The 22,889-nt window shown below is 42.9% G+C and overlaps 1 protein-coding gene across 2 annotated transcripts in view; it reads left to right on the top strand.

The window, feature by feature from the left end:
* The window catches only part of LOC147731489 (gap junction alpha-4 protein-like), a 156,964-nt gene that overhangs the window by 105,256 nt on the left and 28,819 nt on the right, over window positions 1-22,889 (top strand). Inside the window, exon 1 of one of the 2 annotated variants that reach the window (XM_086956541.1) lies at window positions 12,231-12,333. The exons of the other annotated variant lie outside the window; for it this stretch is intronic. The gene's annotated coding sequence lies outside the window, so the exon portion shown is untranslated. Of the gene's footprint in view, window positions 1-12,230; window positions 12,334-22,889 lie in introns of those variants that run through there. 2 annotated transcript variants of the gene reach the window in all.

Here is a 22,889-nt window from a genome sequence, read left to right as displayed (position 1 = left end):
TAGGATAGCTGGTCTACAAGGTTGACTTACAACCAATCACCATAAGGGTCGTTTGGACTGGTGCAAGGTGCTCACTAGAAGAGTGAACACCATATACCAGGCTAACTTCTCACAAATACCTAGCACTAGTCCGTGCAGGTAAACCTTATGGAAACGGAAAAGTACATTTTAAATAGAAGCACAGTGAAGAGTAATAAAAAGACAATAATTTAACTGAGACACTTTCATGTAGCTCAAGCAAACATAATGAAATATGTCTATGCCACATGCAATGTAATAGAAAACCAGGGTATACATGATCCAGTTTCGAGCACTGCACCGGTGCAGGAAGAAGGGTTCTGTGTACTTCTTTGTCCCATGCATAAACTAATACAAGCTTTGGCATAGCTAATAGGTCTCACCTTTAGGACCTTTATAAGTGTTTAGGCATGCAACAGTTGAGGTTGTTGCACCAAGGATATTGTACTGCATAGCTAAATACTTATAAGGTTTCAAAGGTGTCACCTATAGGCTATGTTTTGTTTTCCGACAAACGTCAGGATTTTGAGGACTTTACAAAACACAGTTGTTCATACTGCTAAAAAGATCTTGTGGCTAGTGTAAAACAACAGGCTGTCACTTAGATTGGTTTTAAATTTCAGAAAAAAAGACTAATTTTTATGAGAGCCTTTCTCGGTTTCGTGTCAATAAAAAATATCTCCAAAACCATCCTAATAATGGTTGGTTTTATGGCTTTCTATCTCCGCCACCATCTTTCATGACCACCTCTTCGCCCCAAGCCTGCTGGCCATATCACCACAGCAGAAATATTGAATCATTCACCAGATTTAGGGTTGGCCACCCTGCACGCAGAATTTCAAAATCGGCACCTTCCAATGTCCTAGCTGAAATGAAAAAACTGCAGTTTCTATAATCTCAGGTGGGTATTCTTAAGCATGCACTAACTGAGGAATTTGCACAAGACCTAAATGAAGACCACAGTTGTCGAATTCAAAGCATACGTTAAAATAAGATGTGTCTCAACCTTGGATGTCCAGCATGCACTTGGTTCCCACCATGCACGCCGGGCGCCGGAGCAAAAGGATGATGGTTCTCTGCTGTGACCTGGCTGTCATGGTGTTGCAGCTGCTGGCTCGTGAGCTTCTAGTGCAGCTCTAGCCAACCGGGTGCGCGCGGAGACTGCTGCTAGCAGTTACCTCACAGGTGTCTGAGTAAGTCCCACTGAGGCGAAGCCCGCAAGAATGGTGTTGGTGCCTGTCTTGGGGATGTGACCCAAATCGTCATACCCAGCAAGAGAGCGAGAACTGCCCAACCCTTACATTTCTGCCAAGAGTGCGAGAGCCTACTTCCTGAACAGTGCGTTTCTGTGCAAAGGTCGATTCAGAACACGCTTGCATGCCGAACGGGAGTGGAAACTGAAATCTGCATCGACTGTTTAAAATGAGCCCACACCACAATTGCCACCATTAATGCAGGGATCGGGGGACATGCTTGGGTCAAGGCAGCCCATCATGCTGTGAAAGCTAGCAGCCCCCATTTAGCAAGTCTATTTAGAACATGCCAGAGGTGGAATTGTCTAGCTAGCATGCTCTATGATTTATGAGTTATATAATTTACCCAGTCTCCAGCCCCATATTTACCTTCTTGTTTTCAGCCTTTAATGGTACATCGCAAAATTGTGTTGATGTCTCGGATATAAAGTGATGTATAGATTTTAAAGTTTCACAATAAGAGGCAAATTGCATATATAAACCAGTACGCGCGCCTAAAACTAAAAAAAAAAAAGGAGAGGAGGAGGCAGCAGGGGGAGGGGTGGGAGGAAAGGGCCTGCGCCTGTTTCCCTTGCGGGAGCGAGCAAGAAACCTCTGTTAATTACAAATGGATGGTTTTGAAAGCTCGCTCCTGCAAGGGAATCGCCAAACGTGCATGTGTTGCCATTGACAGCAATGCAAAGCGTGCATGTTTTTGGGCAAAAAAAGCAAACTGATTACTAAAGGTCTCTCCTAAGTAGCGCATAGGCGAGACCTAAAAAAAATCGAGTGCCTATAGGCTATAGACCGCAGATCTCCTCAGAAACAGGGAGAGCCTATTATTGCCTTGACAGTCAATGACAGATCTGCTGTCTGCATTCTGTACAGTTATTTTTCAAGTTAATGTATTTGCAGAAGTCCAAAAACAGAAACACGCAGACCACTTGTACATCAGCGCAGCACAAATATCAGGATCATGGTAAAGTCCTTGATGTGTAAAAGGATAACTTTAAAACAAAGACAAATGTTAACAGTATGTGCAAAGCAGAGACTACAAAGCACAAAAGTTTTAACCCTAGTATTTTATCTAAAAAAACTGAGAATAGTATGTAAAAGCACAAGTAAAGAGCCCATGAAACCGAATAACACTCTTAGTAGAAATCATAGGAAAAATACATGAATAAAAATAAAAAATCATGTATTCTACTGTCTCTTTTGAACGGGATAGGAACTTTTAAAATTATGTTGGCGCTGCACAAAGTTTTAATTAAACCAAAGTATATGGAACAATTTATGTAAAAGGGTCGCCTACCGGGTTTGGGAAAGTACAAGACGGGAGTGTGGAGGCGTCTGCCTCTACAACAGAGCCAACGCTACAGGATGTGATGGCCGCGATCGACGGGGTGAAAACCTCCCTTGGTCAGAAGTCCTATCATAAGCTTGACACGGTCACGATAGAGGTTAACTTAATCCATGCGGACCTCACCAAAACCGGTGAAAAGGTAAAGTCACTGGACATCAAAACCTCCAGTCTAGCTGATGATGTGGCTTTGCTGCAACAGGAAGCTCGTGATCTTAAAACCTCTAGTGCAGTCGCAAGTTGGACGAATATGAAGCGAGAGCCCGTAGAAACAACGTGCGCATTATTGGTGTGCCAGAAAAGGCCAGGCCGCTGACCTCCTTGTCAAAGATATTCTACTCAATCATTTGAAACCCAGAGGCCTGGGGAATTTCTTTATAGTGGAAAGAGCGCACAGGATACCGAGAGGGAGATCGCGACCTGGAGCACCACCCCGGCCGATGATTGCAAGGGTGCTTAACTTTAGGGACAGAGACGCTATCTTGCAGGCCTCCAGGACTGGGGGTCCTCTGAAGTATGAAAACTCTACCCTCCTTTTTTCTTTTTTTTTTTTTTTTTTTTTTTTTTTTCCCCCCAGACTTTAAGCAGGCGGTACAGAAACCACGGCAAACCTTCCTGTGTGTCACCTGTGTGTCAAAAGGAAACCGTGATAAAGGGCTGAAGTATGCCATAATGTATCCTGCTAAGTTAAAAGTTGAACACGAGGGCAAGGCGTTCTTCTTTGACAATCCTGAAATTGCCTCGGACTGGTTGGAGAATCTTTCCTCTCGAGATGAGCAGCAGCGACGGAGCGGAGCTGAGGATGAAGGCGCGCAGGAGCAAGAATAATGACTGACATTGTTGCAGGTGGGATTGGACCGAGTTGGGGGGGGTGTACCCTGTCTGAACAGTATCCGCAGACAAGTCAGTTGTAGTAATGGCTTAAACAGGCCCAATGATAAACTGAGGGTTAGGCAGGGAATCGGAGGGTCGTTCTCCTCCTCAGAATTACTTTTCGATAGTTTAGTAGTTAGATTATGGGGCGACAGGCACACTGCGAGTTGGGGGCGGAGGAACACCGTGAGCAGTGGTGCAGGGAGGGGGGTGGCAAGTGGGGTTTGTTTGGGGGAGGGGTTTTTTGTTTTCTTTTTGTATAGTTTGTTATTGTTTATCAAGGCATCCAATTGGAAAGTGTTCAGTGGTTGGGAGGTGACCGCTCCTTCTGGGTCTTTGATGATGGGGGGGGGTAGGGAACTAAAGGTATTGAGTTGGAATGTGAATGGGTTGGGTGACAAAATTAAGCGTAATGTGGTTCTTCAATATTTTAAACGGTACGCTCCCGATGTGGTTCTATTACAGGAAACTCATTTTGGTTGGAAATAAGTGTAAGGCGATGCATAGAATGGGATACAGATTGGTGGCGCTTGCGGGCTTTACTACTGGCTCTAGGGGGGTAGGAATCCTTGCTTGGAAGACGCTCCCTTTGGTGATTGATTCTGACTTCGAGGATGACAGAGGCAGATATGTTGGATTGACTGGTCGCTGGGAGGGACATATTCTATCCTATCAGTTTATTTGCCTCCAGGCATGCAAGCTCTTACTTTTACCGATTTGGGGAAATCTCTCCTAGATCTCCCGCGAGGCCTTTTGATTTTGGGGGTGTGACTTTAACGCGGTGGCCTCTCGAGTTATGGATAGGCATCCCCCGCGGGATGTGGGACGCATTCATAGATGGTTGCCTGACTTCCTCGATGCCATGGGTTTGGTTGATGGCTGGAGACTGCTCCATCCGGACCAAAAGCAGTACACCTTTCACTCTGGGGCTCATGGTAACCTGTCTAGATTAGATTACTGTCTTGTGCCTGCAGCTTGTGCATCTTGCATATTGGAAGCGACACACCTTGCCAGGGGCATATCTGACCACTCGCCGCTTTGGTTCCGCTTCAGTGTTGCCTTGCGATCTGAGGGTAGGGTGGCCCCCATTAATCCCTGGCATCTGCGTAATCCCAAAATTAGGGGGGGACCTGATCAAGGCATCAGACAACTATTTCCTAGAAAATGAGGGGTCGTTGTCCTCATCGATCACGCTCTGGGAAGCCTTTAAGACGGTTCTTAGGGGTCAGGCTCTCTCGTTGATAGCAGGAGCTAAGAAAGACCGAAATAAATAAATTGTTGAGGTAGAGGCTGAGATTGGTGGCCTGGAAGAGGCGCTGGAGTGGGCGGTGACTCGTGCTAAGCTACATGTCCTTAATCTCAAACAACATGAGTACAGAACGCTGGTCACAGATAGCGCTAAAGCCCTGAGTAGAGAGCAGCAGGGTCGGCTGTATGACGTCTGGGATAAAGCTGGGAAGCTTATCGCTTGGTTGGACAAGAAGGATAGAGCGGATTAAGTTGTCCCAGAGCTTGTGACATGGAGCGGGCTAGACCTCACAGACCCCCAGAATATAGTAGATGGCTTTGCGGATTATTTTCACACTGTGTACACCTCGATCTTGGATCTCCATGAGGAGGACTCCCGGTTGATGCTGTTAGATTTGAAGCTCCTGTGCTTGACCAGGGAAGACCGTGAGTTTATGGATAGTGACCTCACCATAGATGAGGTAGCCCAGGCGGTGAGCTCCTGTCATGAAATCACACCACAACCTCTCCAATCTCCAGAAAACCTGCAGCATGCACGTTAAAGAAAAAGAAGAAAACTATATTTCATTTAGGAAACCCACCCCTGTCCCGTGCATCCTGCACTCCGTGTTAAGGTGTTAATGTGTATAATCTTTCAGGAATATTGTTTGTGCATGTAATATACAATGGTAACACTGATCTCCTTTTTGTGACTCTTGGCGGGGTAAGCTTTGGGTTAATCTGTGACTTGGAAAGTGGTAACAGGCGGTATACTTTCCTAATACTTTGGTTAAAACAACATTGGTTTCTATCTCGTTTCTGCAGACAAGCGGCAACACGCGTTTGGTTAACTTTCTGAAATACGCGTGTGTTCCGCTTCTGAAAAGACGCGTTTGTTTACATGTCTCTCTGCGCGCACGGAGAGAAACAGAGCATCGGAAGGCACGCATGCGTCTTGACGTTCGGGTGTGGTTCCTCTATAAAAACCACACCCGAGCTTCTGGAAGACGCTTAGCCTTCCAGCCCTTCGTGAGGAAACATCGCGCTTCTCAGGAAGACCTTCAGGATTCCTTCTTGGCTCGCAGATTGCAGCGCTCCTTTCAAGGATGGATTCTGGACAAAGCAACATCATGATTAAGAAAGCTAAGTGCAAACTCTTTTCTTTTTAAGGCGCCCACTGCTAGCAACCTACTTGGAAAGAACAATTTTTGGAAACATTCTCTCTGAATACAAGAGGAGAATTTACAACAACAAAAGACTTTTGCTTAAAGTGTTCAAAGGGAACATACTGTGTGATTTGTTTAAAGTAGTTACAGATTGTGAATTCTGTTTAGGTTACGTGTACATTCTTGTTTGCTGTATGTGCATGTACATGTCTTTTAGTTCTTTAAGCAGGAAAACAAAGTCAACTGAAAAAACGTGGAAGTGGTGAAAGTTAAAACAGTTAGCAAGAAAGTAAGTGTAATGGGAAGTTGAGCTAATTTGGAACCTATCTTTTAGAGTTGATATAATTGTGCATTTGTATCTTTGTAGTGAAACTACATCTTCCAACGGAATCTCCTTCAACTTCACATCTCTGCTAACCAGTACCGTCACACCACACCACTTCCAGGACGCGAAGCCAATCTTAGTAGATCGCAGGTAGGACTTCTAAAACTGAAAATAGATTGAGAGAATTGCAGTGTAGTAAAAGTAAGAGAGAGTGTCAATCCCTTTAGAGAATAAGAAACTAAGGTGAGCTTGTTGTTTTGCAGGTCGACTACAAGAACTCACATTAGCGTCAGATCCGGCCACTCTCCCTTTTAGCTATTCAGCATCTTGGCGTGTAAATCTACTAAACCACCAGAGGTAGGATAGGTTTCAGGGAGTTTGGCTCATAGCGTCTCTGCAAAACCCTACAAGCACCTTACAGGTAAGATCGCACAGCCTTGCAGGTAAGAGTGACTTGAATCACCTGACAGAAGGCTAAGCCCACGGAAACAGTTTTGCCCAGACGCTATGGACCAAACAGGTGAGGTATCTCTTCAAGACATAGCAGTTATGTTAGCGCAGATTAGGCACGAGAATGCAGAGTTACGTAGGGATGTTTCTGAATTACAGAATAATTTGCAATCTACTAAAACATCTTGGACTTCTCCTATCCGACCAGCTACCTTCCAACCTCCACTGCAAACCCTGTATAGGGGAGACGCATCTAGTTCCCCTTCTGCATCCACTCAAATCCAGGTAGTTACCCCTATTTCTGTACCCTTGGCACCGCCAGAGAGATTCTATGGGGATTGCAACAAGTTTGCTATATTTTTAAATCAATGCCATTTGCATTTTGTAGCTAAACCCACAGCATTTCCAGATGACTCGGCAAAGGTGGCTTTCATCCTCTCTTATTTGGGTGGTGAGGCAGCTCTTTGGTCTGTACCCTATGTAGAGAGGGATGATGCTATTTTGTATGATCTAAGACGATTTAAAAATACCATGAAAAAACTATTTGCCAAACATGTCTTTGTGCAGTCGGCCGATCACGAACTATTAAGTTTGAAGCAAGGGTCTTCAGATCTTCTACATTACATCTCTTCTTTCAACAGGTTAGTAATAGAAGCTGAATGGCCAGAAGACAAACGAGTGTCTTTGTTCTATAGGGGTTTGAAGGACGATTTAAAAGACATGGTTACGCAGATCCTTGATCCTCCCACTGGCTGTGAAGAATTTATAGATCTGGTAGTTAAGTTGAATCACCGCATAATGGAGAGAAAGGGAGAAAAAGGGAAGACAGATTTCAAGTTCTTTTTATCTAAAGACAAAGCAAATTCTAAAAACGAAACCACGCCTAGGCAGGATCCAACTGAACCAATGCAAATTGGGACAGTTAGAGGTCCTCTGTCCAAAGACGAAAGAGAGAAGAGGAGAAAATTAAATCAGTGTATGTATTGTGGGAAGTCAGGGCACTTTGTCAAAGAATGCCCGACTCGACCCACAAAACCAAAAACAAAGTCAGTCGATGTCAACGCGATATCGCAGGCGGAAAACTTGTGAGCTCGATAGACCAGGAGGTCAGTTTATCGGGTAAGCAGCTTAGTTTGGCCTCTAATGCTCCAACTATCTCCCATAGTCATCTTAGTATGAGAGTACTACTCCAATCTCAATTAGACAACACCCGCTCTTGGTCAGTGGATGCTTTAATAGATTCTGGAGCCACTGGCAATTTTATTGACACCCAATTGTTTGAGAAGTTAGGTTTGCAAAGAACCGAGAAAAAATCCCCAGAAATAGTTAGGGCCGTGGATGGAAAAGAACTAACTTCAGGTCCAATACAACATCACACTGAGATCTTAACTATGTTATGTGCAACTAAACACAGCGAAGATATAACCTTTGACATAATTGATGCCCCTCAGTTTGGTTTAATCTTGGGTATCCCTTGGTTAGTCCTCCACAACCCTTATATAGATTGGGTTAACAGAACCATTCTCTTCAAATCTGATTACTGTCACGCAAAGTGCTTTAGGCAATATCCTGGTACAGATCTCATAGTTCAGGGCTATAATTTTCCTAAACAAATTCAGAGTGTACTAACTATTTCAGGGGTTCCAGAAGATTATCAGGACCTACTGGATGTATTTGACAAGACTAAAGCCAACACCTTGCCACCACACAGGGATTATGACTGTCAAATTGACCTAGTTCCAGGAGCTACATTGCCATGCAGCAGAATTTATGCCCTTACTGAGAAGGAAAACGAACATCTCAGGTCATATTTGGATGAATATCTTGCAAATGGATTTATTAGACACTCTAAGTCCCCAGTCTCCTCTCCTTTATTTTTTATTCCAAAGAAGGGAGGGGAATTGCGCACTTGTATTGACTATCGCGCAATTAACAACGTGACTGTCAAGAATAGATACCCATTGCCCTTGATTCCGACTTTACTTGACCAAATTAAAGATGCAGCAATCTATACTAAACTAGATTTGCGAGGAGCCTATCACCTAGTAAGAGTCCGAGAGGGTGATGAGTGGAAGACTGCTTTCCGCACAAAGTTTGGGCTATATGAGTATCAAGTCATGCCCTTCGGACTCTGCAATGCTCCAGCAGCATTTCAGTTCTTCATAAATGAGGTTCTAAGGGAATTTCTTGATGTATGTTGTATCGTCTATATTGATGATATTCTCATTTACTCCAAGAATGTGTCTGAGCATGTGAAGCAAGTACGAGCCATTTTGAAACAGCTTTTACAGAATTCTCTATTTGTGAAACTAGAGAAAAGTCTGTTCCATGTTACCACTGTAGATTTCTTGGGGTATATCCTCAGTCCTTCTGGCATAGAGATGGATCAAAAGAAAGTACAAGCCATCATTGACTGGCCCATCCCAAACAGTGTTAAACAAATCCAAAGCTTTTTAGGATTCGCAAATTTCTATAGGCGATTCATTAAGGATTTTTCACAAATAATCACCCCAATCACAAAACTGCTGAGAAAAAATGTGAAATTTGAATGGGATCTTGAAGCTAATAAAGCTTTTCAGAAATTGAAAACTCAATTTACTACCGCCCCGATTCTAAAACACCCAGATCCATCTCAACCATTTATCGTAGAGGCGGATGCTTCCCAATTCGCTATTGGAGGCATACTTTCCCAACGAAGTACTAACACTGGTCAGATGCATCCTGTAGCCTTTTTCTCTAGAAAACTCAATCCAACAGAACAGAACTATGCCATAGCAGATAGAGAATTGCTTGCCATTAAAGCTGTCTTCAAAGAATGGCGACACTACTTGCTAGGGGCCAGACACCCAGTGACCATTTACACAGATCATAGAAACCTTCAGTCACTTAAATCTGTAAAGGCCTTGTCTGCTCGTCAGCTAAGGTGGACTTTGTTTTTCAACGATTTTGACTTTATCATCACCTATCGTCCCGGGAAAGAAAACAATAAAGCGGATGCTTTATCAAGAATTGGAGGTAGTGATGATATGAACATAAGACAAGAGCCTATACTTCCGATTATTCCTGCTGAACGTTTTCTTGTAGGCCTTGTAGATTCTGATGTTGCATTAGATCTTAAAGAAGCATTCCAATCTCAACCAAAGGAGGATTGGAATAAGGCCTATCCTTCGTTACAATGGAAAGAAAATGTTTTGTACATGAATAATCAAGTATTTGTACCTGTTGAATCTCTTCAAAAAAAGGTTTTGCAGTTGTATCATGATACTTCTCTGTCAATACATCCTGGTGTTACAAAGATGTATCAGTTGATCAAGAGAAAGTTTTGGTGGCCTTCATTGTATAAAGACATACAACATTACGTAGATACGTGCACAGTTTGCAGTCAGAACAAGCCTGAACATCATGCTCCTAGTGGTCTCCTTTTGCCTTTAGCTTTACCGCCTCAGCCTTGGCATACTGTGTCACTTGACTTCATTGTAGAATTACCTTGTTCCAAGACAGGTCACACTACGATCCTCACTGTAGTTGATCATTTCACTCGCTATGCTCATTTCATACCTCTTTCTAAGCTTCCCACAGCTTCCGAATTAACTCAAGTTTTCATGAAAGAAGTAGTGAAATTACATGGAATACCATCAGTCTTAATATCTGACAGGGGCCCACAGTTTATTTCTCATTTTTGGCGTAATTTGGGGAAGGCTTTGAAAATGGAAATTCGTACCTCTACGAGTTACCATCCCCAAACCGATGGGTTAACGGAGCGAACAAATCAAACTGTTGAACAACTATTACGTTGCCTGTTAGCCTCTCACGATCAGGATTGGTCAGACGTTCTTTGGGCCGCAGAATTTGCCTATAATAATGCTGACCACTCTTCCATTGGAATGTCCCCATTCTTCTGCTCCTTTGGTTATCATCCTAAGGAAATACTGGGATCAGATTTGGGTTCAACTTTAGTTCCAGCGGTTTCTGATTATGTAAAAGACCTAGTTGACATTCAGCAAGAAGCTCAACAACATCTAGCACAAGCCAAAGAAACCCAAAAGAGGTATGCCGACAAACATCGTTCTGAAACACCTCAGTACGCGGTAGGAGACAAGGTCTGGTTGGCAACTAAGAATCTTAAATTGAAGTGTCACAAAACTTTCCGCCCCAGATTCATAGGTCCTTTTCCTATAGAAAAGGTGGTTAACCCTGTTTGTGTGAAATTAACGTTACCAGCTAGGTTTCGCATTCATCCTGTATTTCACATGTCCTTGATTAAACCCTGTAATCCTGGAACCAGACACCTTAAAAACCCTCCAGCTATTGAAATTGATGGAATTCCAGAGTTTGAAGTTAAAGCTGTATTAGATTCCAAAAGGGTAAAAGGAAAATTACATTACTTAGTTGACTGGAAAGGCTACGGTCCTGAGGAGAGAACTTGGGAACCATTGGTGAACCTGCAAAATGCTCCCAAAGTCTTGAAGATTTTTCATACTAAGTATCCTAATAAGCCCAAACCAGTTCCTACTGTGTTAGGAGGGATTCTACGAGGGGGGTACTGTCATGAAATCACACCACAACCTCTCCAATCTCCAGAAAACCTGCAGCATGCACGTTAAAGAAAAAGAAGAAAACTATATTTCATTTAGGAAACCCACCCCTGTCCCGTGCATCCTGCACTCCGTGTTAAGGTGTTAATGTGTATAATCTTTCAGGAATATTGTTTGTGCATGTAATATACAATGGTAACACTGATCTCCTTTTTGTGACTCTTGGCGGGGTAAGCTTTGGGTTAATCTGTGACTTGGAAAGTGGTAACAGGCGGTATACTTTCCTAATACTTTGGTTAAAACAACATTGGTTTCTATCTCGTTTCTGCAGACAAGCGGCAACACGCGTTTGGTTAACTTTCTGAAATACGCGTGTGTTCCGCTTCTGAAAAGACGCGTTTGTTTACATGTCTCTCTGCGCGCACGGAGAGAAACAGAGCATCGGAAGGCACGCATGCGTCTTGACGTTCGGGTGTGGTTCCTCTATAAAAACCACACCCGAGCTTCTGGAAGACGCTTAGCCTTCCAGCCCTTCGTGAGGAAACATCGCGCTTCTCAGGAAGACCTTCAGGATTCCTTCTTGGCTCGCAGATTGCAGCGCTCCTTTCAAGGATGGATTCTGGACAAAGCAACATCATGATTAAGAAAGCTAAGTGCAAACTCTTTTCTTTTTAAGGCGCCCACTGCTAGCAACCTACTTGGAAAGAACAATTTTTGGAAACATTCTCTCTGAATACAAGAGGAGAATTTACAACAACAAAAGACTTTTGCTTAAAGTGTTCAAAGGGAACATACTGTGTGATTTGTTTAAAGTAGTTACAGATTGTGAATTCTGTTTAGGTTACGTGTACATTCTTGTTTGCTGTATGTGCATGTACATGTCTTTTAGTTCTTTAAGCAGGAAAACAAAGTCAACTGAAAAAACGTGGAAGTGGTGAAAGTTAAAACAGTTAGCAAGAAAGTAAGTGTAATGGGAAGTTGAGCTAATTTGGAACCTATCTTTTAGAGTTGATATAATTGTGCATTTGTATCTTTGTAGTGAAACTACATCTTCCAACGGAATCTCCTTCAACTTCACATCTCTGCTAACCAGTACCGTCACACCACACCACTTCCAGGACGCGAAGCCAATCTTAGTAGATCGCAGGTAGGACTTCTAAAACTGAAAATAGATTGAGAGAATTGCAGTGTAGTAAAAGTAAGAGAGAGTGTCAATCCCTTTAGAGAATAAGAAACTAAGGTGAGCTTGTTGTTTTGCAGGTCGACTACAAGAACTCACATTAGCGTCAGATCCGGCCACTCTCCCTTTTAGCTATTCAGCATCTTGGCGTGTAAATCTACTAAACCACCAGAGGTAGGATAGGTTTCAGGGAGTTTGGCTCATAGCGTCTCTGCAAAACCCTACAAGCACCTTACAGGTAAGATCGCACAGCCTTGCAGGTAAGAGTGACTTGAATCACCTGACAGCTCCTTGAATTCTGGTAAGGCGTTGGGGCCTAATGGGATCCCAATTGAGCTGTACAAACTTTGACCTGACAAGATTGCTCCCTACCTGAGACGCATGTTCATTGAGGCCCGTGAGAAGGGGATACTGCCCTACGATCATAGAGTAGCTTCTATAATGGTTATCCATAAGGAGGGCAAACCGAAAACATGTTGTGCTTCATATAGGCCTATCTCGTTATTAACCCCTTCGATGCTGGTGACAAAGCCAGCTCGTCATGGGAAAATCCGCTAGCGCGCATGCGGTTAAATGCAGAACCCAAGATCCTTTCCACCAGATTGATCGGGGTGTATCAATCCGCTGATCACCTTAATCAATCGGGTTTCATCCCTCATAGGAACGTGGCCCTCAATCTGCGTAGGTTGCACGGTGTGATCGCCAGAGCTCACACCCTGATGGAACCCACTGTAATTGCATTGCTTGATGCAACAATGGCCTTTGATATGGTAGAATGGCCATATCTGTGGGCTGTCCTAGCTAAATTTGGCTTTGGCTGTGACTTTATCCGCTGGGTTCGCTTGTTATATACTGAACCCCTTGCTCAAGTTGTGGTGAATAACCGGGTCTCGTCGCCATTTTGTCTTGGACGGGGCACCCGAGAGGGTTGTCCCCTTTCTCCCCTTCTGTTCTCATTAGCTATGGAGCCGTTGGCCACCTGGATCCGCTGGGAGCCCTCGGTTTGAGGTCTCCGGTGGTCACCACAGTGGGAGGACAGGATTTCTCTGTATGCAGATGATATTTTACTTTATTCGGCCTCACCTAGGAAATCCCTGGATGCTGTTTGAGACGTGTTGGCCTCCATTGGTAGGAAATCAAGGTTATCTATAAATTGGGGTAAATCGCTTTTGTTCGTCCTAAGTTGGGAAACTCCGCTTCCCCTGCGAAATTGTCTGATTCAAATAGCTACAGACGAGTTTAAGTATTTAGGGATATTTGTCTCATTGGACCCCGCAGTCAGTTATGCTAGGAATCTCCTCCCCCCCCCCCCCCGTCCCCCTTGGTCAGACTAATGTGGCCGGCTGGAAGAGACTCATTCTCTCTCCCTGCTGGGGCTAGCGACCCTCTTTAAAATTATGTCTTTGCCCCGTTTTCTTTATGCCCTTCAACATACATTAGATGTAGCGCCAGCGAGTTACTTTCGAGAGGTTACAACATAGTCTGTTATGGGATGGTAGACCCCGGATCGCATTGGCTAAACTGACGCTTCCATGGTATGACGGCAGGATTGCACTCCCTGATATCAGGCGATACTATTGGGCCTCTCAGTTGGCCCCCTTCAGACCCTGGATATACGATGGATAGATGGATTCTTCCTGGAGGCAACTATAGTCTGGCACTGTATGCTAAGTCGGCGGGGAGAGGTTTGACAGGGCCCACTTGGTATGCGGTGTGGATTTGGCGTGATGCCACTAGCTCTTTGGGATGGAGGGACCACTTGACGCAGGCTACTCCACACTTTGACTTCGAAAAGTTGGGCAAGCTTTGGAATACAAAGGTTTTCGATAAGTGGAACTTGATTGGAATCTCGACTATCGGTGACGTTTGGGTTAAGGGGAGGATTAAAACATTTGAAGAATTGCAAACTGAATATACATTGGGGAGAACTGAGTACTTTCGCTATGCACATGTCAGGCATGCGTTGAAGGCGGCTCTGTCGGCGGAGGCAGACCTGTCCGAGGCATCTCCTCTTGAAGACAGAATTTTAGATGGTCATCTGCCCGAAAAAACGATCTCCCTGATTTATAAAAAATTGATTAATCATAGGGCAGATCTCCTGGTTGAATTGAGGGAAAAATGGTTGCAAGATGGTATTAAACTAGATGATGACTGGCAATCTGCTGTGTCTTCACCGAAGGTAGTCCCAATCCCAGCACGCTTGCCGCTTATTCAGCTGAAAATATTGCACAGAGTTTATGTCACAGGACCCCGCCTGGTTTGGATGGTGCTGTCGGATACAGGTTTGTGCAGACGGGGTTGTGGTTCTGTGGGTACATTCCTCCATATTATTTGGGAGTGTCGTTTTATAGCCGCGTATTGGAGTGGGATACATAATGTCATGCAGGAGGTTCTGGGAGTGGCTGTGTTGCCGGAAGCGAGGAGAGGCCTCCTGATCTTAATATAGCGCAGACTAAATGGGTAACTCTAGGTAATATGATAGTGAAAAGGAATATAGCACAGCGGTGGGGATCCGAGAGGCTACCGAATATTGAAGAATGGAAAGAGAACCTGGATTGGAGTATGTTCCGCGAAAAAACTGTTTATATGGCAAGGGGCTGCCCTCGTAAGCAGACACCTGTGTGGGGGCTGTGGAACCGCTACAGGGGAGACATCGGTGTGCCACCTGTTGATTCTCCCATTGATATTCCTACCTCTCCGTGATTGTTTATAACTGTGTACCATGTTTCCTGCTTTTTTTCACCTTACAGGGTGATGTGCAATATGGGAGAGTGTCTCCTCCATGTCTTTATTTTTCATGCCTTGTTTTAATAAAAAAAAAGAAATATTAAAAAAAAATACAAACTAACATTTTCAAAACAATTGACATACCATTAACCGTTACAACACACCTATTCAGTAATTCCAAGATCTACACACCTCCACTCATTCACCAACTGTCCCTATACAGTCACTCATACATGTACTCACTCCTCGTATGTACTCGTACACCTATACATCCTGTTACACACCGCCACTCATCCATAGTTACTCTCACACATGCAAACAAAGTTCAAACATTTACTTGCATATACAGTTGTACACACACCACTACGCTTACTTCTACATAAACGTATTTGTGTGTGTATGTGTCTTGTAAAGCGCACTGCCCTCAGGTGTCGTGGCGCTGTAGACCGCTGGGGAACCCATCCTGGCTATCCCTGTGAGATGGTCCCTACTGGGTGTCTCCAAGGTGAAACACATAATGACTCTCTTCAACAATCACTTTTTTGTTCAGGAACTCTTCCAAGCGCTCACTCACATATACTCACTTATATACACCAATACTCACATATACTAGTTTAAAACCTATGTAATTACTCACAAAGACAATATTGAGACAGTCATTCACTTACTAACACACCCATACACACACTCCTCCACCTATACAGTCCTGCACACATGTCTTCAACACATACAAACCGTGAGTCACTCATTTATGGGTCTATGCACTAAGTAATACCACCCACTGAACCACTCAGACACTCATACTGATACTCAAAAAACCAACTAATAAGCCATATAGACCCTCATGTAGCTATTCACCAACTCATGCAGTCACTTATACACAAAGTGAGAGACTGATTCAGATATTTACACATTAAAACATTACTCTCTAACCCATGTATTCACTAAGATACACTTAGTCAGTTCTACAAACAATTTTACAATAAAATAACTATTTAGACACTTATATACCCATATATTCCTCCATCGACCTTTAGATATACATATATAAAACCTATTTTATTTTCAGAAAAGCACACATTCACTGGATGTCATTAGTGATGTCATTTGAGCCCACGAGATATAGTTAGCTGATCTAACTAGTACGGTGGAATTTCAATGGTTTCGTACGAGTGAAATGTCCAGCTAACTATAACGCACCTGAAACCTAGGTGTTTTAGTGAGAAAAAAAATATATATATATATATAATATAGATACCAAAGTGCCCAAGGCACCGGGAGCACACTCGACAGCGCTCTGCCAGTCTGCTTTAAAAATGCAGCATGCCTCCCTGCTCAGCTTTTAATTTTCACTGCCAACGCGTTTCAGGGTACAGCGACCCCTTCCTCATGGGCTGAAGACAAATGACATCCGAGGCTCGCAATCATTCTGTTTCCGCTTTTATTTAATTGCATCACTGCTTGCGGTGGGCGTATACTTATTGCAGAGTCAATAGCGATGCCGGATGGGACATGGAGTCCCGATGCGAGCATAATTGTTACTTTTAGTAAGTTCGAATGTACATTTGTGGCATTATCTTCTTGTATTTCCTTAGTAGGATAACGTGCAATGAGGCAGACTCGTTTTGCATGTAGAGCACTGTGCTGATCCCGTCCTGAAAAGTTAAAGCCGGCAGCCTCGACCAGCTGTGTGGTAATGAAATTGCTTTAAAGATGTGAGCGCACAGAACTTACTAAAGTACAATGATGGCTTTAAGGACTACAAATCCCAGCATGGCAAACTACACGTACTCAGTGTGACGTACTGGAGGTCAATATAATCACATGCACTTAATTGGTGATTAAAGCCTTTCTGTGAGAACTCGCACGCAAGCTGCCTATGAATAAGAGGCGCCAAGCCTCGAAACGCGTCAGGTGAGAGAAAATAAAGACATCCGAATGCAGATGCTGGTTTCCAATTTTAATTTTCATCGGCTGTTGAGTGCGCTTTCGCTGCTTTCGGGCCATTGCTGTCAATAAATATTATATATATATATATATATATATATATATATATATATATATATATATATATATATATATATTACCTACTGGCGGTCGCCAGTAGGTAGTTATAGTTAGGATAATTTTCAATGTTAAATCTCAACATTCTATTTTGAATAACTTTGGCGCCGGTTGACGAATCTGCCTGAAATTTTCAGGAAAATGGTCTCATGGCGGTCCGGTCCTTCCCTGAAAGTTTGGGGGGGATTCGTCAAGCGGGGGCCGAGATAAAAGGGGGGTCCCAAAACGCGTTTTCCCCATGTTAATTTCCATAGGGCGGTCGATTTCACTTTTAGCCCGAACGGCTGAATGGATTTCCACCAAACTTGGCAAAATTGTAGGGACTGGTAGCCCGATGTGCCTTTGCTATGTCTCAAGATATGTGCTCCAGTGGATTTTGAGTAATTTAGGTTCAAAAAAATATATATATCTATAGGCGCTCTCCCGTGCGCGCACCCGAGTGCGCTCCAGGCGCGGCACGCGACTTGCGCGCAGGAAGCTGATTGGCTCTCAGTTGTCTGTAAACATTCTAAACAGTCCGGAGCGGCCGCCATCTTGTGTCTCGGTAAAATCGAGACACAAGGGGTTTGAAAAAAAAAGGGGCAAATGACCATAAGGGGGAAGAGTAGACCCCCTCTGACCCCCTAGGTTTGATGTAGGGACTAAAATAGGGTCCTGCAGGGCATTAAAATTTTTTTTTCGTTTTGCGCGGGGGAAGCGCATGGTACGCGCACCGGCGAAGCACGGGGAAAATCCAGGATTATATTTATGAAGGCCTTGCGCTGTTAGTTTTGCGCTTCCTGTGCGTCAATTTTTGTGACGCACCAGCGGTGTAAAAAAATGCGCATTGTTATGCAATATTTAAAAAGTGACGCATCTATCTAGATGCGTCACTTTTTAAATATAGTGCAACGAGGTACATTTTATTACACTGCTGGTGTTATGCGTCACTTTTCTGTGCGCACTCCTTATGACATTCCAGATGTGTCATATTTAATGTATGACGAATCATGTTGCAGATACAATATGGCGCAGAGTTTTAAAAAGTGACCCATGTACCTAGATGCGTCACTTTTTAAAAATAGCGTCAGGTATAATGCATGCAGAGGGGGTGTTCTCCCGCAAAAAGCTTTGTAATAGCGACGCAGTGAAATCTTTCAGATTTCACTGCGTCAGTTTTAGGATGCTGTTGCGTCAAAATCTTGTGCCTGCTTTACAGCAGGTGTTAGACTGAGGCAAGACCTTTCATATGCTGCTTTCCCCATTTGAAAGGACACATTACTGGAGTTGCGTCACTTTTGTGACGCACTCCAGCAATGCGTTACTTGGAATGTCATAAGGAGTGCGCACAGAAAAGTGACGCATTGCACCAGTAGTGTAAAAAAATGTGCCGCGTTGCGTTATATTTAAAAAGTGAGGTATCTAGGTAGATGGGTCACTTTTTAAAATCAAGCGCCACATTATATCTGCGTGAGGTATAATGCATGCAGAGGGGGTGTTCTCCCACTAAAAGCTTTGTAATAGCGACGCAGTGAAATGTTTGAGATTTCACTGCGTCACTTTTAGGATGCTGTTGCATCCTTTAAATATAGTGCAACGAGGCACATTTTATTACACTGCTGGTGTGATGCGTCACTTTTCTGTCCACAGTCCTTATGACATTCCAGATGTGTCATATTTAATGTATGACGAATCATGTTGCAAGGAGCTACAGATACGTCAGTATTTCTGACATATGTGTAAACATAAAAGTGATGCGAGGCCGGCGCAAAATTTTGACGCAATAGCATCCTAAAAGTGACGCAGGGAAATCTCATAGATTTCAGTACGTTGTTATTACCAAGCTTTTTGCGCGGGATTGCCCCTCTGCATACAATATACCTGATGCAGATACAATATGGCGCAGAGTTTTAAAAAGTGACCCATGTACCTAGATGCGTCACTTTTTAAAAAATAGTGTCAGGTATAATGCATGCAGAGGGGGTGTTCCTTGCAAAAAGCTTGGTAATAATGACGCAGTGCGTCACTTTTAGGATGCAGTTGCGCCAAAATCTTGCGCCTGCTTCACAGCAAACCTTTCACATGGTGCTTTTTCCATGTGAAAGGACACATTACTGGAGTTGCGTCACTTTTGTGACGCACTCCTGCAATGCGTTACTTTTGTGTTTACAGATATGTCAGAAATACTCCAGTTTATTCACTGTGTCATAACTTTCTTTTCTAACACTCACCTTCTTTCATTCCTCCTACTTCACTTCCTTTCACCTCTCATACCTTTCTGTTCTTTCTTACTCATTCTCCTTTCAATTATCAATGCACTATATTTCACTTACTCTTCATTTTTTAAGATTATAGCTCTTTGATGAGAATTGGAGGTAGTTCTGAAAAGAACTTTTGGTTTTCTTCTTTTAACTGAAGAGGAACAAAAACAGGGAATAGAAACTGCTCAACAGGAGCAAAAAGAAAAGAAAAAAATTAGGGGTGGGAAGGGCAGTGATGGTTCTCCAATGCCCGAACCATGAGCAGGACACTTTGCTCCCCATAGGTGAGGAGTTGATTGCAGTATCTGCATTTGACGACCCCATGGTTGAATGCAGGTTGAATGTTTGCTACCTGCCCCTGAGATTGTTCTCTTCCAGAAGAAGTTGCTCCTCCTGTTGATGTAGAGGCCCCATCTCTGGGAACCTCCTGTGCCAGAGCCCTGACACTTTCCCGGGCAAAATTCTGGGGGTGCCTCCTCTCCACATGTCGGATCATCGTAAAGTTCCCAAAAGAGTATTTTTTTTGGGGGTTACCCCGTGACAGGACCTGTTTGCAGATCCTGCACTCTACTTTTGGTGCATTCACCTTCTTCTGGCCTTCTGGAAACTTAAAAAATTTCCAAATGAAATGTTCCTTCACCTTTGGGGTAGGAGGCTCTTCATCAATGAAGTCATCTTCACTGCTGGATGGTCTGGCAGCCATGATGAATCCAGGAATATGGAGCAGCAAAAAAGGCAGGTCTTTCAGTCACAAAAGTGAAAGAAGAAGTGAAGGAAATGGGTGGGGATTTCATTCATTGTAAAAAAAAACTGTTAGCAACCAATGAAAAGTGTTATTTGAGGGTCACATGACCCGACGCGTTTACGCTGCGCGCTCCGGAGCACTTCCGGGTGCGTTTACGCAGCGCGATCGTAGGCGCTTCCGGGGCGCAAACGTGGCGCGATCGTAGGCGCTTTTCCGTGCGTTTATGCGCCGCGCACGTATGCGCTTCCGAGGGCACTTACGTTGCGCGCCGAAGTGACGTCATCAATCTTTTATAGAAATGCATAATCATTTTCCATATTAAAAAAAACTAATTTTATTTGTATGGTACGAAATGTTTTGCATTATTATTAACTTTTCATTCATATTTTTTTTTCACGAACGACAGTTGCGCTCTGGGTGCGCTTTCAGATGAGCTCTCGGAGAAGCTTACAGGAGAGCTTAGCTGAAAGCTTCCCGGAGCGCGCACCCAGAGCGCAAAAGAAAAAAATTATAAGAAAAAATGAATACTTAAAAAAAAACAGCAAATTGTAAAAAAAAAAAAGGTTAGAAACTCGATATACAAAGGAATTAGCATTTAAAAAACCTATGAAATTCACTGAAAAAACCATAGGTTTCACACCAGTTATAGTTAGGAATTAGCATTTAAAAAACCTATGAAATTCACTGAAAAAACCATAGGTTTCACACCAGTTATAGTTAGGAATTAGCATTTAAAAAACCTATTAAATTCACTGAAAAAACCATAGGTTTCACACCAGTTATAGTTAGCTGGAAATTTTACTGATATAAAACCATTGAAATTCCCACGTTATAGTTAGTCGGACTCACTATAACTTGCGCGTGCAATGCACTGCTGATGACATCACATATTACATCACTCATGACATGGTCAGTGACATCACTCATGACATCACTGATGACACCATCCTTGTGACACAGTGACAGACCTCCTTTCAGTGTAATGTAACCCATGAAACACATATTCAAAAATAGAAACTAATATTTTCAAAAAAGTGGATATACCCATACCAGTTACAACAACCAATTCAGTAATATCACCATCTAATACACATCCACTCATGTGTATGTATATGGGTTATTAGATATTTTTATTAGTATCAGTATGAGTGTCTATATGGTTTGGTGGGGGTATTACTTAGCACATAGATGCATGAGTGACTGACTCTTTGTTTGTATGTGTTTTGAAGACAACATATGTACAGGACTGTATGGGTGGATGAGTGTCTATATGTGTTTGTTAGTGAGTGAATGACTGTCTCACTAGTGTCTTTATCAGTAACTACATATGTTTTAATCTAGTATATATGAATATTGATGTATATAAGTGAGTATATGTGAGAGTAAGAGATTGTAAGAGTTCCTGTTTAAATAAGTATGTGTTTCTATAAGTGATTGTTTAAGAGAATAAATATGTGTAATTTTAAATAGAAGTAAGGTGGAAGTGTGTGTATAACTCTATATTCAAATAAATGGATGTCCAATAGTTTATTTGCACGTGTGAATATGTGTGTGAGTAACTTTTGGATGAATGTCGGTGTGTAACAGGATGTATAGGTGTATCACTTCATATGATGAGTGAGTATATGTATGAGTGACTATATAGAACTGTTGGTGAATGAGTGGATGTGTATATAGATAGTGGAATTACTGAATTGCTTGTTGTAACTGATATAGGTATCTCCATTTTATTAAAAATTTCAGTTTCTATTTTTGAATATGTGTCTCAAGGGTTACATTATAGTGAAAGGAGGTCTGTCACTATGTCACAAGGATGGTGTCATGAGTGATGTCACTGACCATGTCATGAGTGATGTAATATGTGATGTCATCAGCAGTGCATTGCACGCGCAAGTTATAGTGAGTCCGACTAACTATAACGTGGGAATTTCAATGGTTTTATATCAGTAAAATTTCCAGCTAACTATAACTGGTGTGAAACCTATGGTTTTTTCAGTGAATTTAATAGGTTTTTTAAATGCTAATTCCTAACTATAACTGGTGTGAAACCTATGGTTTTTTCAGTGAATTTCATAGGTTTTTTAAATGCTAATTCCTAACTATAACTGGTGTGAAACCTATGGTTTTTTCAGTGATATATATATATATATATAATGTGTTACCTGCTCCCATTTGGCTACAGAAATATATATATATATATTTCTGTAGCCAAATGGGAGCAGGTAACCAGTTCTTGTTTGGCGTCTTTGGAATTATATTGAAAAATCCTTTTTAGGGTAAAGTCTGTTTTCAAATTACAAAATTTTACTTTAGAGAGTTTCCTGTGCTACCCATTTAGTTCCGGCAGCCTAGCCTGTCTCTGGGTCACATGACTGGGTGTAGTTGGCAGTTGGGCTTAGTGTATACCTCTTAGACAGCCACACACAATAGAGAGTTTAGGTGCACCTAGATGGGCCATCACGATCAGGATGGGTGGATAGAGCTCGGCAGAGCCCTACTTACACCTGAATAGACTGTTTCCTGCCTCCACACAAAGGGCTGCATACACACTTTAGTTAGTCTAGAGCCAGGGAAGGCAGGGAATCTGTGCACTTCAGAAGGGAAACCTCTAAGAAGCTTCTCCTACTTAAAAGTAGGGACCTGGTATAAATATTGGGCCACAGACACGAACTCTTCAGTACATCTGAAGTCCTGTGGACTCTGCCAGGAAGAAAGACTGCTTTGCTGCTGAAAGGATTGCCACTCTG

The sequence above is a fragment of the Lissotriton vulgaris genome, chromosome 2_1 (genome assembly GCF_964263255.1).
Source record: "Lissotriton vulgaris chromosome 2_1, aLisVul1.2, whole genome shotgun sequence".
Taxonomy (NCBI): domain Eukaryota; kingdom Metazoa; phylum Chordata; class Amphibia; order Caudata; family Salamandridae; genus Lissotriton; species Lissotriton vulgaris.
This window is presented reverse-complemented; position numbering and strand designations above follow the sequence as displayed.